The sequence below is a fragment of the Salmo salar genome, chromosome ssa09 (genome assembly GCF_905237065.1).
Source record: "Salmo salar chromosome ssa09, Ssal_v3.1, whole genome shotgun sequence".
Lineage (NCBI taxonomy): Eukaryota > Metazoa > Chordata > Actinopteri > Salmoniformes > Salmonidae > Salmo > Salmo salar.
This window is the reverse complement of record NC_059450.1, coordinates 155268225-155285363: the sequence shown is the minus strand read 5'-3', so window position 1 is coordinate 155285363 and position 17139 is coordinate 155268225. Positions and strand designations below refer to the sequence as shown.

General features: G+C 46.4%; 1 protein-coding gene across 1 annotated transcript in view; it reads right to left on the bottom strand.

The window, feature by feature from the left end:
* LOC106613349 (URB1 ribosome biogenesis homolog) overlaps positions 1 to 10413 on the bottom strand; it is an 86085-nt gene extending 75672 nt beyond the window's left edge. Inside the window, 1 exon segment of the mRNA XM_045687048.1 lies at positions 10395 to 10413. The gene's annotated coding sequence lies outside the window, so the exon portion shown is untranslated.
* Between the last annotated feature and the right edge of the window lie 6726 nt (positions 10414 to 17139).

Below are 17139 nucleotides of genomic sequence, written 5' to 3'. Positions count from 1 at the left end.
CCTAAATCTGTCACTCCCTTTGGTTCTTCCTACCTGATTACCTTCCCTAAATCTGTCACTCCCTTTGGTTCTTCCTACCTGATTACCTTCCCTAAATCTGTCACTCCCTTTGGTTCTTCCTACCTGATTACCTTCCCTAAATCTGTCACTCCCTTTGGTTCTTCCTACCTGATTACCTTCCCTAAATCTGTCACTCCCTTTGGTTCTTCCTGTCTGATTACCTTCCCTAAATCTGTCACTCCCCTTTGGTTCTTCCTGTCTGATTACCTTCCCTAAATCTGTCACTCCCTTTGGTTCTTCCTGTCTGATTACCTTCCCTAAATCTGTCACTCCCTTTGGTTCTTCCTGTCTGATTACCTTCCCTAAATCTGTCACTCCCTTTGGTTCTTCCTGTCTGATTACCTTCCCTAAATCTGTCACTCCCTTTGGTTCTTCCTGTCTGATTAGCCTTCCCTAAATCTGTCACTCCCTTTGGTTCTTCCTGTCTGATTACCTTCCCTAAATCTGTCACTCCCCTTTGGTTCTTCCTACCTGATTACCTTCCCTAAATCTGTCACTCCCCTTTGGTTCTTCCTGTCTGATTACCTTCCCTAAATCTGTCACTCCCTTTGGTTCTTCCCTGTCTGATTACCTTCCCTAAATCTGTCACTCCCTTTGGTTCTTCTTCCTGTCTGATTACCTTCCCCTAAATCTGTCACTCCCTTTGGTTCTTCCTGTCTGATTACCTTCCCCTAAATCTGTCACTCCCCTTTGGTTCTTCCTGTCTGATTACCTTCCCTAAATCTGTCACTCCCCTTTGGTTCTTCCTACCTGATTACCTTCCCTAAATCTGTCACTCCCTTTGGTTCTTCCTGTCTGATTACCTTCCCTAAATCTGTCACTCCCCTTTGGTTCTTCCTGTCTGATTACCTTCCCTAAATCTGTCACTCCCCTTTGGTTCTTCCTACCTGATTACCTTCCCTAAATCTGTCACTCCCTTTGGTTCTTCCTACCTGATTACCTTCCCTAAATCTGTCACTCCCTTTGGTTCTTCCTGTCTGATTACCTTCCCTAAATCTGTCACTCCCTTTGGTTCTTCCTGTCTGATTACCTTCCCTAAATCTGTCACTCCCTTTGGTTCTTCCTGGTCTGATTACCTTCCCTAAATCTGTCACTCCCTTTGGTTCTTCCTGTCTGATTACCTTCCCTAAATCTGTCACTCCCCTTTGGTTCTTCCTGTCTGATTACCTTCCTAAATCTGTCACTCCCTTTTGGTTCTTCCTGTCTGATTACCTTCCTAAATCTGTCACTCCTTTTGGTTCTTCCTGTCTGATTACCTTCCCTAAATCTGTCACTCCCTTTGGTTCTTCCTCCTGATTACCTTCCTAAATCTGTCACTCCCTTTGGTTCTTCCTACCTGATTACCTTCCCTAAATCTGTCACTCCCTTTGGTTCTTCCTACCTGATTACCTTCCCCTAAATCTGTCACTCCCTTTGGTTCTTCCTGTCTGATTACCTTCCCTAAATCTGTCACTCCCCTTTGGTTCTTCCTACCTGATTACCTTCCCCTAAATCTGTCACTCCCTTTGGTTCTTCCTACCTGATTACCTTCCCTAAATCTGTCACTCCCCTTTGGTTCTTCCTACCTGATTACCTTCCCTAAATCTGTCACTCCCCTTTGGTTCTTCCTGTCTGATTACCTTCCCTAAATCTGTCACTCCCTTTGGTTCTTCCTGTCTGATTACCTTCCCTAAATCTGTCACTCCCTTTGGTTCTTCCTACCTGATTACCTTCCCTAAATCTGTCACTCCCTTTGGTTCTTCCTACCTGATTCCTTCCCTAAATCTGTCACTCCCTTTGGTTCTTCCTACCTGATTACCTTCCCTAAATCTGTCACTCCCTTTGGTTCTTCCTACCTGATTACCTTCCCTAAATCTGTCACTCCCTTTGGTTCTTCCTGTCTGATTACCTTCCTAAATCTGTCACTCCCCTTTGGTTCTTCCTACCGATTACCTTCCCTAAATCTGTCACTCCCTTTGGTTCTTCCTACCTGATTACCTTCCCTAAATCTGTCACTCCCTTTGGTTCTTCCTACCTGATTACCTTCCCTAAATCTGTGTCACTCCCTTTGGTTCTTCCTGTCTGATTACCTTCCCTAAATCTGTCACTCCCCTTTGGTTCTTCCTGTCTGATTACCTTCCTAAATCTGTCACTCCCTTTGGTTCTTCCTGTCTGATTACCTTCCCTAAATCTGTCACTCCCTTTGGTTCTTCCTGTCTGATTACCTTCCCTAAATCTGTCACTCCCTTTGGTTCTTCCTGTCTGATTACCTTCCCTAAATCTGTCACTCCCTTTGGTTCTTCCTGTCTGATTACCTTCCCTAAATCTGTCACTCCCTTTGGTTCTTCCTGTCTGATTACCTTCCCTAAATCTGTCACTCCCTTTGGTTCTTCCTGTCTGATTACCTTCCCTAAATCTGTCACTCCCTTTGGTTCTTCCTGTCTGATTACCTTCCCTAAATCTGTCACTCCCTTTGGTTCTTCCTGTCTGATTACCTTCCCTAAATCTGTCACTCCTTTGGTTCTTCCTACCTGATTACCTTCCCTAAATCTGTCACTCCCTTTGGTTCTTCCTACCTGATTACCTTCCCTAAATCTGTCACTCCCCTTTGGTTCTTCCTGTCTGATTACCTTCCCTAAATCTGTCACTCCCTTTGGTTCTTCCTGTCTGATTACCTTCCCTAAATCTGTCACTCCCTTTGGTTTTCTTCCTGTCTGATTACCTTCCCTAAATCTGTCACTCCCTTTGGTTCTTCCTGTCTGATTACCTTCCCTAAATCTGTCACTCCCTTTGGTTCTTCCTGTCTGATTACCTTCCCTAAATCTGTCACTCCCTTTGGTTCTTCCTGTCTGATTACCTTCCCTAAATCTGTCACTCCCCTTTTGGTTCTTCCTACCTGATTACCTTCCCTAAATCTGTCACTCCCTTTGGTTCTTCCTACCTGATTACCTTCCCTAAATCTGTCACTCCCCTTTGGTTCTTCCTACCTGATTACCTTCCCTAAATCTGTCACTCCCCTTTGGTTCTTCCTGTCTGATTACCTTCCCTAAATCTGTCACTCCCTTTGGTTCTTCCTACCTGATTACCTTCCATAAATCTGTCACTCCCTTTGGTTCTTCCTACCTGATTACCTTCCTAAATCTGTCACTCCCTTTGGTTCTTCCTACCTGATTACCTTCCTAAATCTGTCACTCCCTTTGGTTCTTCCTTACCTGATTACCTTCCCTAAATCTGTCACTCCCTTTGGTTCTTCCTACCTGATTACCTTCCCTAAATCTGTCACTCCCTTTGGTTCTTCCTGTCTGTTACCTTCCCTAAATCTGTCACTCCCTTTGGTTCTTCCTACCTGATTACCTTCCCTAAATCTGTCACTCCCTTTGGTTCTTCCTACCTGATTACCTTCCCTAAATCTGTCACTCCCTTTGGTTCTTCCTGTCTGATTACCTTCCCTAAATCTGTCACTCCCTTTGGTTCTTCATACCTGATTACCTTCCCTAAATCTGTCACTCCCTTTGGTTCTTCCTACCTGATTACCTTCCCTAAATCTGTCACTCCCTTTGGTACTTCCTGTCTGATTACCTTCCCTAAATCTGTCACTCCCTTTGGTTCTTCCTACCTGATTACCTTCCCTAAATCTGTCACTCCCTTTGGTTCTTCCTACATGATTACCTTCCCTAAATCTGTCACTCCCTTTGGTTCTTCCTACCTGATTCACCTTCCATAAATCTGTCACTCCCTTTGGTTCTTCCTACCTGATTACCTTCCCCTAAATCTGTCACTCCCTTTGGTTCTTCCTACATGATTACCTTCCCTAAATCTGTCACTCCCTTTGGTTCTTCCTACCTGATTACCTTCCCTAAATCTGTCACTCCCTTTGGTTCTTCCTGTCTGATTACCTTCCCTAAATCTGTCACTCCCTTTGGTTCTTCCTGTCTGATTACCTTCCTAAATCTGTCACTCCCCTTTGGTTCTTCCTACCTGATTACCTTCCTAAATCTGTCACTCCCTTTGGTTCTTCCTGTCTGATTACCTTCCCTAAATCTGTCACTCCCTTTGGTTCTTCCTGTCTGATTACCTTCCCTAAATCTGTCACTCCCTTTGGTTCTTCCTGTCTGATTACCTTCCCTAAATCTGTCACTCCCCTTTGGTTCTTCCTGTCTGATTACCTTCCCTAAATCTGTCACTCCCCTTTGGTTCTTCCTGCCTGATTACCTTCCCTAAATCTGTCACTCCCTTTGGTTCTTCCTGCCTGATTACCTTCCCTAAATCTGTCACTCCCTTTGGTTCTTCCTGTCTGATTACCTTCCCTAAATCTGTCACTCCCTTTGGTTCTTCCTGTCTGATTACCTTCCCTAAATCTGTCACTCCCTTTGGTTCTTCCTACCTGATTACCTTCCCTAAATCTGTCACTCCCTTTGGTTCTTCCTGCCTGATTACCTTCCCTAAATCTGTCACTCCCTTTGGTTCTTCCTGTCTGATTACCTTCCCTAAATCTGTCACTCCCCTTTGGTTCTTCCTGTCTGATTACCTTCCCTAAATCTGTCACTCCCTTTGGTTCTTCCTGTCTGATTACCTTCCCTAAATCTGTCACTCCCTTTTGGTTCTTCCTGTCTGATTACCTTCCCCTAAATCTGTCACTCCCTTTGGTTCTTCCTGTCTGATTACCTTCCTAAATCTGTCACTCCCCTTTGGTTCTTCCTGTCTGATTACCTTCCCTAAATCTGTCACTCCCTTTGGTTCTTCCTGTCTGATTACCTTCCCTAAATCTGTCACTCCCTTTGGTTCTTCCTACCTGATTACCTTCCCTAAATCTGTCACTCCCCTTTGGTTCTTCCTACCTGATTACCTTCCCTAAATCTGTCACTCCCTTTGGTTCTTCCTGCCTGATTACCTTCCTAAATCTGTCACTCCCTTTGGTTCTTCCTACCTGATTACCTTCCCTAAATCTGTCACTCCCTTTGGTTCTTCCTACCTGATTACCTTCCCTAAATCTGTCACTCCCTTTGGTTCTTCCTACCTGATTACCTTCCCTAAATCTGTCACTCCCTTTGGTTCTTCCTGTCTGATTACCTTCCCTAAATCTGTCACTCCCTTTGGTTCTTCCTGTCTGATTACCTTCCTAAATCTGTCACTCCCTTTGGTTCTTCCTACCTGATTACCTTCCCTAAATCTGTCACTCCCTTTGGTTCTTCCTACCTGATTACCTTCCCTAAATCTGTCACTCCCCTTTGGTTCTTCCCCACCTGATTACCTTCCCTAAATCTGTCACTCCCTTTGGTTCTTCCTGCCTGATTACCTTCCCTAAATCTGTCACTCCCTTTGGTTCTTCCTGTCTGATTACCTTCCCTAAATCTGTCACTCCCTTTGGTTCTTCCTACCTGATTACCTTCCCTAAATCTGTCACTCCCTTTGGTTCTTCCTACCTGATTTACCTTCCCTAAATCTGTCACTCCCTTTGGTTCTTCCCTACCCCGATTACCTTCCCTAAATCTGTCACTCCCTTTGGTTCTTCCTGTCTGATTACCTTCCCTAAATCTGTCACTCCCTTTGGTTCTTCCTGTCTGATTACCTTCCCTAAATCTGTCACTCCCTTTGGTTCTTCCTGTCTGATTACCTTCCCCTAAATCTGTCACTCCCTTTGGTTCTTCCTGTCTGATTACCTTCCCTAAATCTGTCACTCCCTTTGGTTCTTCCTGTCTGATTACCTTCCCTAAATCTGTCACTCCCTTTGGTTCTTCCTGTCTGATTACCTTCCCCTAAATCTGTCACTCCCCTTTGGTTCTTCCTGTCTGATTACCTTCCCTAAATCTGTCACTCCCTTTGGTTCTTCCTGTCTGATTACCTTCCCTAAATCTGTCACTCCCCTTTGGTTCTTCCTGTCTGATTACCTTCCCTAAATCTGTCACTCCCTTTGGTTCTTCCTGTCTGATTACCTTCCCTAAATCTGTCACTCCCTTTGGTTCTTCCTACCTGATTACCTTCCCTAAATCTGTCACTCCCCTTTGGTTCTTCCTACCTGATTACCTTCCCTAAATCTGTCACTCCCTTTGGTTCTTCCTGCCTGATTACCTTCCCTAAATCTGTCACTCCCCTTTGGTTCTTCCTGTCTGATTACCTTCCCTAAATCTGTCACTCCCTTTGGTTCTTCCTGTCTGATTACCTTCCCTAAATCTGTCACTCCCTTTGGTTCTTCCTGTCTGATTACCTTCCCTAAATCTGTCACTCCCTTTGGTTCTTCCTGTCTGATTACCTTCCCTAAATCTGTCACTCCCTTTGGTTCTTCCTGTCTGATTACCTTCCCTAAATCTGTCACTCCCTTTGGTTCTTCCTACCTGATTACCTTCCCTAAATCTGTCACTCCCTTTGGTTCTTCCTACCTGATTACCTTCCCTAAATCTGTCACTCCCTTTGGTTCTTCCTACCTGATTACCTTCCCTAAATCTGTCACTCCCTTTGGTTCTTCCTGTCTGATTACCTTCCCTAAATCTGTCACTCCCTTTGGTTCTTCCTACCTGATTACCTTCCATAAATCTGTCACTCCCCTTTGGTTCTTCCTACCTGATTACCTTCCCTAAATCTGTCACTCCCTTTGGTTCTTCCTACCTGATTACCTTCCCTAAATCTGTCACTCCCTTTGGTTCTTCCTGTCTGATTACCTTCCCTAAATCTGTCACTCCCTTTGGTTCTTCCTGTCTGATTACCTTCCCTAAATCTGTCACTCCCTTTGGTTCTTCCTGTCTGATTACCTTCCCTAAATCTGTCACTCCCCTTTGGTTCTTCCTACCTGATTACCTTCCCTAAATCTGTCACTCCCTTTGGTTCTTCCTGTCTGATTACCTTCCCTAAATCTGTCACTCCCCTTTGGTTCTTCCTGTCTGATTACCTTCCCTAAATCTGTCACTCCCTTTGGTTCTTCCTGTCTGATTACCTTCCCTAAATCTGTCACTCCCCTTTGGTTCTTCCTGTCTGATTACCTTCCCTAAATCTGTCACTCCCTTTGGTTCTTCCTACCTGATTATCTTCCCTAAATCTGTCACTCCCTTTGGTTCTTCCTGTCTGATTACCTTCCCTAAATCTGTCACTCCCTTTGGTTCTTCCTGTCTGATTACCTTCCCTAAATCTGTCACTCCCTTTGGTTCTTCCTGTCTGATTACCCTTCCCTAAATCTGTCACTCCCTTTGGTTCTTCCTACCTGATTACCTTCCCTAAATCTGTCACTCCCTTTGGTTCTTCCTACCTGATTACCTTCCCTAAATCTGTCACTCCCTTTGGTTCTTCCTACCTGATTACCTTCCCTAAATCTGTCACTCCCTTTGGTTCTTCCTACCTGATTACCTTCCCTAAATCTGTCACTCCCTTTGGTTCTTCCTACCTGATTACCTTCCCTAAATCTGTCACTCCCCTTTGGTTCTTCCTACCTGATTACCTTCCCTAAATCTGTCCTCCCTTTGGTTCTTCCTACCTGATTACCTTCCCTAAATCTGTCACTCCCCTTTGGTTCTTCCTGTCTGATTACCTTCCCTAAATCTGTCACTCCCTTTGGTTCTTCCTGTCTGATTACCTTCCCTAAATCTGTCACTCCCCTTTGGTTCTTCCTGTCTGATTACCTTCCTAAATCTGTCACTCCCTTTGGTTCTTCCTGTCTGATTACCTTCCCTAAATCTGTCACTCCCTTTTGGTTCTTCCTGTCTGATTACCTTCCCTAAATCTGTCACTCCCTTTGGTTCTTCCTGTCTGATTACCTTCCCTAAATCTGTCACTCCCTTTGGTTCTTCCTGTCTGATTACCTTCCCTAAATCTGTCACTCCCTTTGGTTCTTCCTACCTGATTACCTTCCCTAAATCTGTCACTCCCTTTGGTTCTTCCTATCTGATTACCTTCCCTAAATCTGTCACTCCCCTTTGGTTCTTCCTATCTGATTACCTTCCCTAAATCTGCTCACTCCCCTTTGGTTCTTCCTGCCTGATTACCTTCCCCTAAATCTGTCACTCCCTTTGGTTCTTCCTGCCTGATTACCTTCCCCTAAATCTGTCACTCCCTTTGGTTCTTCCTACCTGATTACCTTCCCTAAATCTGCTCCTCCCTTTTGGTTCTTCCTACCTGATTACCTTCCCTAAATCTGTCACTCCCTTTGGTTCTTCCTACCTGATTACCTTCCCTAAATCTGTCACTCCCTTTGGTTCTTCCCTACCTGATTACCTTCCTAAATCTGTCACTCCCCTTTGGTTCTTCCTACCTGATTACCTTCCCTAAATCTGTCACTCCCCTTTGGTTCTTCCTGTCTGATTACCTTCCCTAAATCTGTCACTCCCCTTTGGTTCTTCCTGTCTGATTACCTTCCCCTAAATCTGTCACTCCCCTTTGGTTCTTCCTGTCTGATTACCTTCCCTAAATCTGTCACTCCCTTTGGTTCTTCCTCAACTGATTACCTTCCTAAATCTGTCACTCCCTTTGGTTCTTCCTGTCTGATTACCTTCCCTAAATCTGTCACTCCCCTTTGGTTCTTCCTACCTGATTACCTTCCCTAAATCTGCCACTCCCTTTGGTTCTTCCTACCTGATTACCTTCCCTAAATCTGTCACTCCCTTTGGTTTTCTTCCTGTCTGATTACCTTCCCTAAATCTGTCACTCCCTTTGGTTCTTCCTACCTGATTACCTTCCCTAAATCTGTCACTCCCTTTGGTTCTTCCTACCTGATTACCTTCCCTAAATCTGTCACTCCCTTTGGTTCTTCCTGCCTGATTACCTTCCCTAAATCTGTCACTCCCTTTGGTTCTTCCTGTCTGATTACCTTCCCTAAATCTGTCACTCCCTTTGGTTCTTCCTGTCTGATTACCTTCCCCTAAATCTGTCACTCCCTTTGGTTCTTCCTGTCTGATTACCTTCCCTAAATCTGTCACTCCCACTTTGGTTCTTCCTACCTGATTACCTTCCCCTAAATCTGTCACTCCCTTTGGTTCTTCCTGTCTGATTACCTTCCCTAAATCTGTCACTCCCTTTGGTTCTTCCTACCTGATTACCTTCCCTAAATCTGTCACTCCCTTTGGTTCTTCCTACCTGATTACCTTCCCTAAATCTGTCACTCCCTTTGGTTCTTCCTACCTGATTACCTTCCTAAATCTGTCTCTCCCTTTGGTTCTTCCTGTCTGATTACCTTCCCTAAATCTGTCACTCCCTTTGGTTCTTCCTGTCTGATTACCTTCCCTAAATCTGTCACTCCCTTTGGTTCTTCCTGTCTGATTACCTTCCCTAAATCTGTCACTCCCTTTGGTTCTTCCTCGTCTGATTACCTTCCCTAAATCTGTCACTCCCTTTGGTTCTTCCTGTCTGATTACCTTCCCTAAATCTGTCACTCCCTTTGGTTCTTCCTGTCTGATTACCTTCCCTAAATCTGTCACTCCCCTTTGGTTCTTCCTACCTGATTACCTTCCTAAATCTGTCACTCCCTTTGGTTCTTCCTACCTGATTACCTTCCCTAAATCTGTCACTCCCTTTGGTTCTTCCTACCTGATTACCTTCCCTAAATCTGTCACTCCCTTTGGTTCTTCCTACCTGATTACCTTCCCCTAAATCTGTCACTCCCTTTGGTTCTTCCTACCTGATTACCTTCCCTAAATCTGTCACTCCCCTTTGGTTCTTCCTACCTGATTACCTTCCCTAAATCTGTCACTCCCCTTTGGTTCTTCCTGTCTGATTACCTTCCCTAAATCTGTCACTCCCTTTGGTTCTTCCTGTCTGATTACCTTCCCCTAAATCTGTCACTCCCTTTGGTTCTTCCTGTCTGATTACCTTCCCTAAATCTGTCACTCCCTTTGGTTCTTCCTACCTGATTACCTTCCATAAATCTGTCACTCCCTTTGGTTCTTCCTGTCTGATTACCTTCCCTAAATCTGTCACTCCCTTTGGTTCTTCCTGTCTGATTACCTTCCCTAAATCTGTCACTCCCTTTGGTTCTTCCTGTCTGATTACCTTCCCTAAATCTGTCACTCCCTTTGGTTCTTCCTGTCTGATTACCTTCCCTAAATCTGTCACTCCCTTTGGTTCTTCCTGTCTGATTACTCTTTCCCTCTGCGTTATTGTTACTGGTCCAGAGTTCATGTCTGTTCGCTACCCGTGTTTGTTTTGTTCTGTGTTTATTAAATACACTCCCTGAACGTGCTTCCCGACTCCCAGCGTACACATTATAATCACTTAAAGTCTGCAGGTATAAACCATTACGATGCAGTTATTAATGTACTATAATACTTGTCATAAGTATGTACAAGCACCTTATAATGTCTCCTAATCATCCATGACTAAATAGCCATTTTCATTCATTACCTGAAAAGTCACTGAGACAAGAGATTAGGCCCTACCTTAGTCTGCAGAGTAAGACAGAATCAGGTTGACAGTGGATATACGATCCTCCTTCAGTCCGCTGCTTAGAATGTCTGGCCGAGGAAATCTGACAAACAATAAAACATTTCATCATCAGACAATGGGAAGGGCAGGCCTATATTCCTACAGTGGTGATACGATCCTCTTTCAGAGCAAGGGAAAGGCAGGCCTATATTCTACAGTGGATTGATACGATCCTCTTTCAGACAAGGGAAGGCAGGCCTATATTCCTACAGTGGAGATACGATCCTCCTTCAGACAAGGGAAGGCAGGCCTATATTCCTCAGTGGTGATGATCCTCCTTCAGACAGAAAGGCAGGCCTATATTCCTACAGTGGTGATAGGATCCTCCCTTCAGGGCAAGGGAAAGGAAGGCCTATATTCCTCACAGTGGTGATACATCCTCCTTCAGACAAGGGAAGGCAGGCCTATATTCCTCAGTGGTGATAGGATCCTCCTTGCAGACAAAGGGAAGGCAGGCCTATATTCCTACAGTGGTGATAGGATCCTCCTTCAGACAAGGGAAGACAGACCTATATTCCTACAGGTGGTGATAGGATCCTCCCCTTCAGACAAGGGGAAGGCAGACCTATATTCCTACAGTGGTGATACAATCCTCCTTCAGACAAGGGGAAGGCAGGCCTATATTCCTACAGTGGTGATAGGATCCTCCTTCAGACAAGGGGAAAGGCAGGCCTATATTCCTACAGTGGTGATTATGATCCTCCTTCAGACGGGAAAGGAAGGCCTATATTCCTACAGTGGTGATTACGATCCTCCTTCAGACAGGGGAAGGCAGGCCTATATTCCTACAGTGGAGATACGATCCTCCTTCAGACAAGGGGAAGGCAGGCCTATATTCCTACAGTGGAGATCGATCCTCCTTCAGACAAGAAGGCAAGGCCTATTCCTACAGTGGTGATTACGATCCTCCTTCAGACAAGGGGCAGGCCTATATTCCTACAGTGGTGATAGGATCCTCCTTCAACGCAGGCCTATATTCCTACAGTGGTGATGGATCCTCCTTCAGACAGGGGAAGGCAGGCCTATATTCTCAAGCTTATTTTATTTGTAATATTCTTGTTGTATTTTCTGTCATTTTGAAATGCGTATAATCCTGACCTTTCATCTCCAATAGTTGTCCAATAGTAGGCGTTGTCACCAGAGACCAGGAAGGAGAAGAGCAAACTGGGTGTAAGCCATACGGACATCAAGTTTTACCCTGAGAGAGATCACGGTACCAGTCATTAAGTATCATTATAACCTCAATCCAAGCCTGGTTGGGACATAGTTTTTGGGAGCATAGTTTTTCCTGGTCAGCTCAAACAGTCAGGAGGATGACATATTACACTAAAAGAACTATAAACCAAGTCGGTTTTCAACAACACTAAAAGAGAACTATAAACCCTCATACAGAGGAGCGTCCCAAACGGCGCCCTATTCCCTTGGACCCTGGTCAAAAGTAATGCACTACTATAGGAATAGAGTGCCATTTAAGATGACACAGACACTGACCAGGTCTCTTACCATCTTATCCTTCCTCTTGGCCAAAGCAGACAGGCCTTTGGTGAAGTGGAAGTGGCTAAACTTCCCTGCTGTGTCCGCTCCCTGGGACACCATGGCTAACAGGAAACTCAAACCTTACGGACAAACCTGGCTCAGAAGAAAGCGACAACACTATGTTAGAATGAGAGACGTCCACACACACACACACACACACACACACACACACACACACACACACACACACACACACACACACACACACACAACAAAAAAATCTGGATTTCATTCAAACAAAGTTGCTTGCGTGTTCCAACATACCTGTGGTTCTCTGAGTGTAGGGATGTCTGTATGAGTTTCATATAGCTGGAGACAACCTTCTTGACTATAGTGGATCCCACCATGCTGAAATGAGAGAGATCACTGGCCGACGTATCAGAATCATCTCCAAACTCTGGAAGATCACCAACATCTGGACAGAGACAAGGACAATGTGATGTCTAACAGATTATTACATGGTGTGTGTATATATATATATTTGACTGATTTCCAGTGAACAGGAGACTGACAGAAGCTAATGCTAGTACTCTCCATACTTCACTCTCTCCATCTGCTTGTCTCCCTCCAGCAGTTTGAATATCTCAGAGCACTCCATGGAGATCTTGATGTAACCCTCAACAACGTCATACAGGTCAGGACACCAGCTTCTTCGCTGTGGTGATGAATGTATCCAAGCCTGCAGTGCAGAGAACACGTTTTTAAAAAGAAAACAGACAGTAGTTGTTTAGTAATGACATATTCAACGACAAATACAACTAGTACCTTTGATAATTGACATACATTTTTTGTTTGTTTGTTGCAGAGTGTAAAACAAAGAGTTAAATCCTATCACTGCCATGTTGAGAATAATACGTTATAGCGCCGTTGTAGGTAGAGAATTGCTTGTAGAAAGAAGTTCGATGAAATATTGTCTCCCAAGGACTTTTGATGAGGCTAAGAAGATGCATGTTGCGATTCTTTACCAACATCCTAACATTGTGTAGGCATGATTGTTTGTGCCACAAAAAATGTCTAGTGTTGCGTCAATGAGCCTAGTAGCTAATAGCGACGCTGCCACTCACCCTTCATTGCCTTGGTCGGCTCCTTCAACATGGCTTTAAAAACGGTTCCATTAAACTCTGCTGTCTCAGATACTTTAACTTTCTTCACATGCGTTTTGGACTCATCCACTTCACTCGACCGTTTCTTCCCCATCTTATTTTGAGAGGTAAACCGAAAAAGCGATCAAATAGTTTTAGCCAACGGTCTTGCTGGCCACACGTGAGAATCTAAACAGAAATGTGTTCTTCTGTCAATGTGTCCGGGCGAGCTCCATTTCCCCCGTCACTTTGGTTCCGGGCTGTGCAATCAGTGAGAATTCTCCCTTTACGCTCACGTACAATATTCCTCAAATATAAATCATTCATTCAAATAAAGAATTTAGACTGACAGTCTTGTTTCTTTTATTTCCTCTTCAAGTTCATTGGAAAGAACATAGAGAAAACATGATACAATACTTTATTAATAATGATAAAGTGCTATCTATCTGTAATGGATATCAAGTTTTGGTATATTAAACAGATCATTTACATTAATGTCCATGGCTGATGGCCACTGTATAGTTTGTGGTGGCAGAGCTGCAGTCTCCTCCCTTCCATCACTGTAGTCTTGCATTGCCATCCTTCCAAGTCTGGAAGGAAGCCGAGCTCAGGCTCCCATCACAGGGCTGTTAGAACTGAAAGGTGAGGAGGAGGAGGAAGCCAGGGAGCTGAGGATCCCATCACAGGGCTGTTAGAACTGAAAGGTGAGAAGGAGGAGGAAGCCAGGGAGCTGAGGATCCCATCACAGGGCTGTTAGAACTGAAAGGTGAGGAGGAGGAGGAACCAGGGAGCTGAGGCTCCATCACAGGGCTGTTAGAACTGAAAGGTGAGGAGGAGGGGGAAGCCAGGGAGCTGAGGCTCCCATCACAGGGCTGTTGGAACTGAAAGGTGAGAAGGAGGAGGAGGAAGCCAGGGAGCTCAGGCTCCCATCACAGGGCTGTTAGAACTGAAAGGTGAGAAGGAGGGAGGGAGGAGGAAGCCAGGGAGCTGAGGATCCCATCACAGGGCTGTTAGAACTGAAAGGTGAGAAGGAGGAGGAGGAGAAGCCAGGGGAGCTGAGGATCCCATCACAGGGCTGTTAGAACTGAAAGGGTGAGAAGGAGGAGGAGGAGGAAGCCAGGGAGCTGAGGATCCCATCACAGGGCTGTTAGAACTGAAAGGTGAGAAGGAGGAGGGAGGAGGGAAGCCCAGGGAGCTGAGGATCCCATCACAGGGCTGTTGGAACTGAAAGGTGAGAAGGAGGGGGGAGGAAGCCAGGGAGCTGAGGATCCCATCACAGTGCTGTTAGAACTGAAAGGTGAGAAGGAGGAGGAGGAGGAAGCCAGGGAGCTGAGGATCCCATCACAGGGCTGTTGGAACTGAAAGGTGAGAAGGAGGAGGAACCAGGGAGCTGAGGATCCCATCACAGGGCTGTTAGAACTGAAAGGTGAGAAGGAGGAGGAGGGAAGCCAGGGAACTGAGGAGTCCCATCACAGGGCTGTTAGAACTGAAAGGTGGGGAGGAGGAGGAAGCCAGGGAGCTGAGGATCCCATCACAGGGCTGTTAGAACTGAAAGGTGAGGGAGGAGGAGGAAGCCAGGGAGCTGAGGCTCCCATCACAGGGCTGTTAGAACTGAAAGGTGAGGAGGGAGGAAGCCAGGGAGCTGAGGATCCCATCACAGGGCTGTTGGAACTGAAAGGTGAGAAGGAGGAGGAGGAAGCCAGGGAGCTGAGGATCCCATCACAGGGCTGTTGGAACTGAAAGGTGAGAAGGAGGAGGAAGCCAGGGAGCTGAGGATCCCATCACAGGGCTGTTGGAACTGAAAGGTGAGGAGGAGGAGGAAGCCAGGGAGCTGAGGATCCCATCACAGGGCTGTTAGAACTGAAAGGTGAGAAGGGAGGGGAGGAGGAAGCCAGGGAGCTGAGATCCCATCACAGGGCTGTTAGAACTGAAAGGTGAGAAGGAGGAGGAGGGAGGGGCCAGGGAGCTGAGGATCCCATCACAGGGCTGTTAGAACTGAAGGTGAGAAGGAGGGGGAGGAGGAAGCCAGGGAGCTGAGGATCCCATCACAGGGCTGTTAGAACTGAAAGGTGAGAAGGAGGGAGGAGGAGGAAGCCGCCCAGGAGCTGAGGATCCCATCACAGGGCTATTGGAACTGAAGGTGGGAAGGGGGGAGGGGAAGAGGGAGCTGAGGATCCCATCACAGTGCTGTTAGAACTGAAAGGTGAGAAGGAGGAGGAGGAGGAAGCCAGGGAGCTGAGGATCCCATCACGGGCTGTTGGAACTGAAAGGTGAGAAGGAGGAGGAAGCCAGGGGCTGAGGATCCCATCACAGGGCTGTTAGAACTGAAAGGTGAGAAGGAGGAGGAGGAAGCCAGGGAGCTGAGGATCCCATCACAGGGCTGTTAGAACTGAAAGGTGAGGAGGAGGAGGAAGCCAGGGAGCTGAGGAGATCCCATCACAGGGCTGTTAGAACTGAAAGGTGAGGAGGAGGAGGAAGCCAGGGAGCTGAGGCTCCCATCACAGGGGCTGTTGTAGAACTGAAAGGTGAGGGAGGAGGGGAGGAAGCCAGGGAGCTGAGGATCCCATCACAGGGCTGTTGGAACTGAAAGGTGAGAAGGAGGAGGAGGAAGCCAGGGAGCTGAGGATCCCATCACAGGGCTGTTGGAACTGAAAGGTGAGAAGGAGGAGGAAGCCAGGGAGCTGAGGATCCCATCACAGGGCTGTTGGAACTGAAAGGTGAGGGAGGAGGAGGAAGCCAGGGAGCTGAGGATCCCATCACAGGGCTGTTGGAACTGAAAGGTGAGGAGGAGGAGGAAGCCAGGGAGCTGAGGATCCCATCACAGGGCTGTTAGAACTGAAAGGTGAGGAGGAGGAGGAGGAAGCCAGGGAGCTGAGGATCCCATCACAGGGCTGTTGGAACTGAAAGGTGAGAAGGAGGAGGAAGCCAGGGAGTTCCATCACTCGGCTGTTGATCCATGTCCCAGATGAACTTCAGAGTCACGTCCTTCATCCGCTCTTCATAGACCTGGTCAAACCCCCACTCTGGGCCACTGTGAACATGTTCTTCCAGTCCCCAAATTTGACCCATCACTGCACAACCGACAGGTCATTAGTCAGAGTGAGCATTATAAATGGTTTATATGCAGTTTATTTATAATCAGTATTTTTTTCCCCCTAATCTCTGGCCCATAGTCATGAAGCATCTCATCTTTTTTTGAGCATGTCCTCTGGTATGAACTCATAGTTGACATTGAGGTTGTGTTTCATGTTTTAGAACATGTCTCTTTTTTCTTCTTCACTATCTTGTTGACGTCTTCTTCGTTCCAGGTCTCTCTCCAGGAAGTGGCAGATCTTCAACATGGCTGTCTTCAGATCCTGAGGAAGAAAAAAAGATGTCCATTAAAGATGAAACCCCACCCCTGCTATATACAGGGGTACCAGTACCGAGTCAATGTGGAGGCTATATACAGGGGGGTACCAGTACCGAGTCAATGTGGAGGCTATATACAGGGGGTACCAGTACCGAGTCAATGTGGAGGCTATATACAGGGGGTACCAGTACCGGAGTCAATGTGGAGGCTATATACAGGGGGTACCAGTACCGAGTCAATGTGGAGGCTATATACAGGGGGTACCAGTACCGGAGTCAATGTGGAGGCTATATACAGGGGGTACCAGTACCGAGGTCAATGTGGAGGCTATATACAGGGGGGTACCAGTACCGAGTCAGTGTGGAGGCTATATACAGGGGGTACCAGTACAGAGTCAATGTGGAGGCTATATACAGGGGGTACCAGTACCGAGTCAATGTGGAGGCTATATACAGGGGGTACCAGTACCGAGTCAATGTGGAGGCTATATACAGGGGCGTACCAGTACCGGAGTCAATGTGGAGGCTATATACAGGGGTACCAGTACCGAGTCAATGTGGAGGCTATATACAGGGGGTACCAGTACCGAGTCAATGTGGAGGCTATATACAGGGGGTACCAGTACCGAGTCAATGTGGAGGCTATATACAGGGTGTTACGGTACAGAGTCAATGTGGAGGCTATATACAGGGGTACCAGTACCCGAGTCAATGTGGAGGCTATATACAG